The 7,500-nt window shown below is 41.5% G+C and overlaps 1 non-coding gene across 1 annotated transcript; it reads left to right on the top strand.

Annotated features, from left to right (window-relative positions):
- Window positions 1–3,514: 3,514 nt before the first annotated feature.
- Window positions 3,515–3,633, top strand: LOC123688361. Its single transcript, XR_006749888.1, has one exon. It is a non-coding gene; the product is annotated as a 5S ribosomal RNA (ribosomal RNA).
- Window positions 3,634–7,500: the final 3,867 nt, after the last annotated feature.

The following is a 7,500-nucleotide window of genomic DNA, read 5'->3' as shown; positions in this document are numbered from 1 at the left end:
CCCAGTCAGCATGAGACTCAAGCTATATATACATCATCATCATCTCGGACAAAACACCGATCAAAAATGAGAAAGTTTCTAGAAACAATCCCTCGCCAAGGCGTCCATATATAATACGAACCCCCGGCTATCAACTAATTTCTTATACACATTCCATCTCGACCCTTCGCTATACATGTGAATATAACGACACGGTGATTCGAGATTCAACAATATTTGTCGCTCGGAACGAATTGAGTGGTTGCAAATTTTTTGTGAACATAACCCGCAACGGGCAGAGGATCACGATTTTAAGGTTGGTCGCTTAAAGGCCATTCGACTACAAAGAGACGAAGCGGACCGCGACCTCGCTGCATGAGGTTGACGAAAGCGACCCAAGATGCGAAAGCCGAAACCAACACACCTTGCCAGTACCCAAACGCCGAGGTCGGATTCGGGTCTACCACTTACCAACTGAATATCATCCTAAAAAGAACTCCAAACAGTCTAGGACAGGACCCATTCTCCACCCCTTCTATATATGTCAGGAGAACCCCGGATTCCCCTCCAGACACGATTTAGCAAACTTTTCCCGATCGATCCGACCCACCGAGGCCGTTTCGACCGTTCGCCGCGCCTACTAGAGCTGATTTCTTCGGACTCCGATCAGAAAATCCGCCGATGCATGTCGTTAACACCTAGTCCGCCTCGTCCGATCGATCGAGGCCGTTTCGACCGTTCGCCGCGCCTACTAGAGCTGATTTCTTCGGACTCCGATCAGAAAATCCGCCGATGCATGTCGTTAACACCTAGTCCGCCTCGTCCGATCGATCTAGGCCGTCTCGATCCACCCATCGCGCATCGAAAGTCGCATCTCTCGAACTCCGATCCGGAAATCGGCCGATGCATCACGTTAACTATTTCTTATATATCTAATATAATATACATCGAGACGGTAAGAATTCTTTTAATCGAAGATATACATATACTTCTCATCAATATCCAAAAGCTTATCGAAAAATAAATTACTCAACTTTTACGTGAAGAATCGTTCACCCAAACCTTATCCCCTATATATGTCAGGAGAACCCAAGGTTCCCCTCCAGACACGATTTAGCAAACTTTTCCCGATCGATCCGACCCACCGAGGCCGTCTCGACCGTCCGCTGCGCCTACTAGGGCCGATTTCTTCGGACTCCGATCAGAAAATATACCGATGCATGTCGTTAACACCTAGTCCGCCTCGTCCGATCTATCTAAACAGTCTCGACGCACCCAACACTCTTTCAAAGTCGGATTACTCGGACTCAATCTGAAAATGGACCGATGCATGACGTCAACACTTAGCCCGCCTCGTCTGATCGATCTAAGCCATCTCGACCCACCCAACACGCCTTCCAAGTCGGATCACTCGGACTTCGATCTGAAAATCTCCGGACTCATTTTTATGAATATCCCCAGTCAGTAAGAACGTTATTTCGCCAATATATACCAACAATAAACCATATTCCAATAGCTGAACCAAAAATATAATTCCCGATCCAAACGTTCTGCATCGCCCAACGCGACCACCTTCCCTATATATGTCAGGAGAGCACAGGGTTCCCCTCCAGACAACACTTACGCTCTATCCCCGACTCTCGGTCGATCGATAGGCCAGGTCAGCGGTGTCTGTTTCGGCCGAAGCTCGGACTTTGGTCAAAATGTTCCGATACAAAATTTGAACCAAGATAGATACAGATATGATTCCTTCTTAAATATACGTTGATTATCGAACAGAATATGGTAAATATTTTGCGATGACCGAGGATTTCATGAATTTTTTTTTTTTTCGAAAAAATTTTCTGTTATCGGAATTTCCTCAAATTTCATTTGGTTGCCTACTAATGCATATTAAAAACGATAATCAACAATCAGAATCATTATTTATCATTTATTTCAATTTTTATAATGAAAAACGTTCACGTCCTTTCGCGCCTCTCGATCGTCGTTTACGTGATGCATCGGTCAGCCCTAGTTTACGTGGTGCATCGGTAAGATCGAGTTCACGTTCTGCATCGGTAAGATCCAGTTCACGTGGTGCATCGGTAAGATCGAGATTACGTGGTGCATCGGTAAGATCGAGTTTACGTGGTGCATCGGTAAGATCCAATTCACGTTCTGCATCGGTAAGATCCAGTTCACGTGGTGCATCGGTGAGATCGAGTTTACGTTCTGCATCGGTGTGATCTAGTTTACGTTGTGCATCGGTAAGATCGAGATTACGTGAAGCATCGGTATGATCGAGTTTACGTTCTGCATCGGTCTGGACTTAGAGATATATTTTCGACGTGAAAATGTTCCGATACAACTTTTGAACCAGGATAGTTAGAGAGATGATTTTTTCTGGGATGTACGTTGATTGGGGAATGGATTGTGGAAAATAACTTGCCATGACCGAGGTGTTCTCGAATTTTTTTTTTTTTTCGAAAAATATTTTCTGATTTTGGATTTTACTCAAATTTGATTTCGTTGCCTTCTAATGTGTTCTAAAAGAGTAAATCAGTAATCAGAATCGAAAAATATTTTTCGGATTTTTTTTTTTTTGAAAAAAAATTTTCTGATTTTGGAATTTCCTCAAATTTGATTTGGTTGCCTTCTAATGTGTTTTTAAAGCGTAAATCAGTAATCAGAATCAATATTCATTGTCGACTTTAATTTTTATAAGGAAAAATGTTCACGTCCTTAAACGCCTCCCCATCATTAGCCCGAGTCCAAGTCGATGTCAGTCCCGAGCGGACGGTGTCAGATACTACCTATCGCCCCGGTCTGGACTTGGCGAGGTATTTCGACGTGAAATGTTCCGATACAACTTTTGAACCAGGATAGTTAGAGAGATGATTTCTTCTATGTTGTACGTTGATTGTGGAATGGATTGTGGGAAATAACTTGCCATGACCCAGGTGTTCTTGAATTTTTTTTTTTTTCGAAAAAAATTTTCTGATCTTGAAATTTCCTCAAATCTGATTGCGTTGCCTTCTAATGTGTTCTAAAAGAGTAAATCAGTAATCAGAATCAATATTCATTGTCGACTTTAATTTTTATAAGGAAAAATGTTCACGTCCTTAAACGCCTCTCCATCGTTACCCCGACTCCAAGACGATGTTAGACCGGAGCGGACGGTGTCAGATGCGACCGATCTCCCCGGTCTGGACTTAGCGAGATATTCCGACGTGAAATGTTCCGATACAAAAATTTAACTGTGATAGTTAGAGAGATGGTTCCTTTTGTGATGTACGTTGATTGTGTAATAGAATATGGAAATAAACTTGAGATGACCGAGGTCTTCTGGGATTTTTTTTTTTTTTCGAAAAATATTTTTCGATTTCGGAAATCCCTCAAATTTCATTGAGATATGTCCTAATGTGTTCTTAAAGCTTAAATCAACAATCAGAATTAATATCCAAAAGTTATTTCATTTTTTATGAGGAAAAACGTTCACGTCCTTTCCGCTCCCAAAAAGTGAGATATCATAGAAAATATCGCAATATATGTTGTTTACGGCCATACCACGCTGAAATTGCCAGTTCTCGTCAGAACACTGAAGCCAAGCAGCGTCGGGCGCGGTTAGTACTTGGATGGGTGACCGCTTGGGAACACCGCGTGCTGTAAGCTTTTTTTTTACGTTCTGCATCGGTCTGCCGAGATAACGTGGTGCATCGGTATGATCGAGTTTACGTTCTGCATCGGTAAGATCGAGATTACGTGATGCATCGGTAAGATTGAGATTACGTGGTGCATCGGTAAGATCGAGATTACGTGGTGCATCGGTAAGATCGAGTTTACGTGGTGCATCGGTAAGATCCAATTCACGTTCTGCATCGGTAAGATCCAGTTCACGTGGTGCATCGGTAAGATTGAGATTACGTGGTGCATCGGTAAGATCGAGTTTACGTGGTGCATCGGTAAGATCCAATTCACGTTCTGCATCGGTAAGATCCAGTTCACGTGGTGCATCGGTAAGATTGAGATTACGTGGTGCATCGGTAAGATCGAGTTTACGTGGTGCATCGGTAAGATCCAATTCACGTTCTGCATCGGTAAGATCCAGTTCACGTGGTGCATCGGTAAGATTGAGATTACGTGGTGCATCGGTAAGATCGAGTTTACGTGGTGCATCGGTAAGATCCAATTCACGTTCTGCATCGGTAAGATCCAGTTCACGTGGTGCATCGGTAAGATGGAGATTACGTGGTGCATCGGTAAGATCGAGATTACGTGGTGCATCGGTAAGATCTACTTTACGTTCTGCATCGGTCTGCCCTTGTTTACGTGGTGCATCGGTAAGATCGAGATTACGTGAAGCATCGGTATGATCGAGTTTACGTTCTGCATCGGTCTGCCCGATATTACGTGGTGCATCGGTTCAGCCCTAGTTTACGTTGTGCATCGGTCTGGACTTAGAGATATATTTTCGACGTGAAAATGTTCCGATACAACTTTTGAACCAGGATAGTTAGAGAGATGATTTTTTCTGTGATGTACGTCGATTGGGGAATGGATTGTGGAAAATAACTTGCCATGACCGAGGTGTCCTCGAATTTTTTTTTTTTTCGAAAAAAATTTTCTGATTGTGGAATTTTCTCAAATTTGATTTGGTTGCCTCCTAATGTGTTCTAAAAGAGTAAATCAGTAATAGGAATCGAAAAATATTTTTCGGATTTTTTTTTTTTTCGAAAAAAATTTTCTGATCGTGGAATTTCCTCAAATTCGATTTGGTTGCCTTCTAATGTGTTTTTAAAGCGTAAATCAGTAATCAGAATCAATATTCATTGTCGACTTTAATTTTTATAAGGAAAAATGTTCACGTCCTTAAACGCCTCCCCATCATCAGCCCGAGTCCAAGTCGATGTCAGTCCCGAGCGGACGGTGTCAGATACTACCTATCGCCGAGGTCTGGACTTGGCGAGATATTACGACGTGAAATGTTCCGATACAACTTTTGAACCAGGATAGTTAGAGAGATGATTTCTCTATGTTGTACGTTGATTGTGGAATGAAATACGGAAAATAACTCGCCATGACCGAGGTGATTACGATTTTTTTTTTTTTTTCGAAAAAAATTTTCTGATCGTGGAATTTTCTCAAATTTGATTTGGTTGCCTCCTTATATGTTCTAATAGCGATAATCAACAATCAGAATCAAAATCCATGATCGGGTTTGATTTTTATAAGGAAAAATGTTCACGTCCTTTTTTTCAACCCCGACTCATTGACGATGTTAGAACCGAGCCGGCGGTGTCAGATACGACCGATCGCCCCGGTCCCGATCGTCATTCACGTTGTGCATCGGTCTGCCCGAGATTACGTGGTGCATCGGTATGATCGAGTTTACGTGGTGCATCGGTAAGATCCAATTCACGTTCTGCATCGGTAAGATCCAGTTCACGTGGTGCATCGGTAAGATGGAGATTACGTGGTGCATCGGTAAGATCGAGATTACGGGGTGCATCGGTAAGATCTACTTTACGTTCTGCATCGGTCTGCCCTTGTTTACGTGGTGCATCGGTAAGATCGAGATTACGTGAAGCATCGGTATGATCGAGTTTACGTTCTGCATCGGTCTGCCCGATATTACGTGGTGCATCGGTTCAGCCCTAGTTTACGTTGTGCATCGGTCTGGACTTAGAGATATATTTTCGACGTGAAAATGTTCCGATACAACTTTTGAACCAGGATAGTTAGAGAGATGATTTTTTCTGTGATGTACGTCGATTGGGGAATGGATTGTGGAAAATAACTTGCCATGACCGAGGTGTCCTCGAATTTTTTTTTTTTTCGAAAAAAATTTTCTGATTGTGGAATTTTCTCAAATTTGATTTGGTTGCCTCCTAATGTGTTCTAAAAGAGTAAATCAGTAATAGGAATCGAAAAATATTTTTCGGATTTTTTTTTTTTTCGAAAAAAATTTTCTGATCGTGGAATTTCCTCAAATTCGATTTGGTTGCCTTCTAATGTGTTTTTAAAGCGTAAATCAGTAATCAGAATCAATATTCATTGTCGACTTTAATTTTTATAAGGAAAAATGTTCACGTCCTTAAACGCCTCCCCATCATCAGCCCGAGTCCAAGTCGATGTCAGTCCCGAGCGGACGGTGTCAGATACTACCTATCGCCGAGGTCTGGACTTGGCGAGATATTACGACGTGAAATGTTCCGATACAACTTTTGAACCAGGATAGTTAGAGAGATGATTTCTTCTATGTTTACGTTGATTGTGGAATGAAATACGGAAAATAACTCGCCATGACCGAGGTGATTACGATTTTTTTTTTTTTTCGAAAAAAATTTTCTGATCGTGGAATTTTCTCAAATTTGATTTGGTTGCCTCCTTATATGTTCTAATAGCGATAATCAACAATCAGAATCAAAATCCATGATCGGGTTTGATTTTTATAAGGAAAAATGTTCACGTCCTTTTTTTCAACCCCGACTCATTGACGATGTTAGAACCGAGCCGGCGGTGTCAGATACGACCGATCGCCCCGGTCCCGATCGTCATTTACGTTGTGCATCGGTCTGCCCGAGATTACGTGGTGCATCGGTCTGGACTTAGAGATATATTTTCGACGTGAAAATGTTCCGATACAACTTTTGAACCAGGATAGTTAGAGAGATGATTTTTTCTGTGATGTACGTCGATTGGGGAATGGATTGTGGAAAATAACTTGCCATGACCGAGGTGTCCTCGAATTTTTTTTTTTTTTTCGAAAAAAATTTTCTGATCGTGGAATTTTCTCAAATTTGATTTGGTTGCCTCCTAATGTGTTCTAATAGCGATAATCAACAATCAGAATCAAAATCCATGGTCGGGTTTGGTTTTTATAAGGAATAATGTTCACGTCCTTTTTTTCAACCCCGACTCATTGACGATGTTAGAACCGAGCCGGCGGTGTCAGATACGACCGATCGCCCCGGTCCCGATCGTCATTTACGTTGTGCATCGGTCTGCCCGAGATTACGTGGTGCATCGGTCTGGACTTAGAGATATATTTTCGACGTGAAAATGTTCCGATACAACTTTTGAACCAGGATAGTTAGAGAGATGATTTTTTCTGGGATGTACGTTGATTGGGGAATGGATTGTGGGAAATAACTTGCCATGACCGAGGTGTTCTCGAATTTTTTTTTTTTTTTCGAAAAAAATTTTCTGATCGTGGAATTTTCTCAAATTTGATTTGGTTGCCTCCTAATGTGTTCTAATAGCGATAATCAACAATCAGAATCAAAATCCATGGTCGGGTTTGGTTTTTATAAGGAATAATGTTCACGTCCTTTTTCGCCTATGTTCTTTTTCGACGTGAAATGTTCCGATACAACTTTTGAACCAGGATAGTTAGAGAGATGATTTTTTCTGGGATGTATGTTGATTGACGTACGAAACTTGGAAAAAAATAGAAAAGACCGAGGTACTCTAGAAAAAAAAATTTATTGAAAATATTTTTTTGATTTCGGAATTAATTCGAAATTCATTCAGATGTCT

The sequence above is a fragment of the Harmonia axyridis genome, chromosome X, assembly GCF_914767665.1.
Source record: "Harmonia axyridis chromosome X, icHarAxyr1.1, whole genome shotgun sequence".
NCBI classification, from domain to species: Eukaryota; Metazoa; Arthropoda; class Insecta; order Coleoptera; family Coccinellidae; genus Harmonia; species Harmonia axyridis.
The sequence above is the reverse complement of the archived record's forward strand: the minus strand, read 5'-3'. Positions and strand labels throughout refer to the sequence as shown.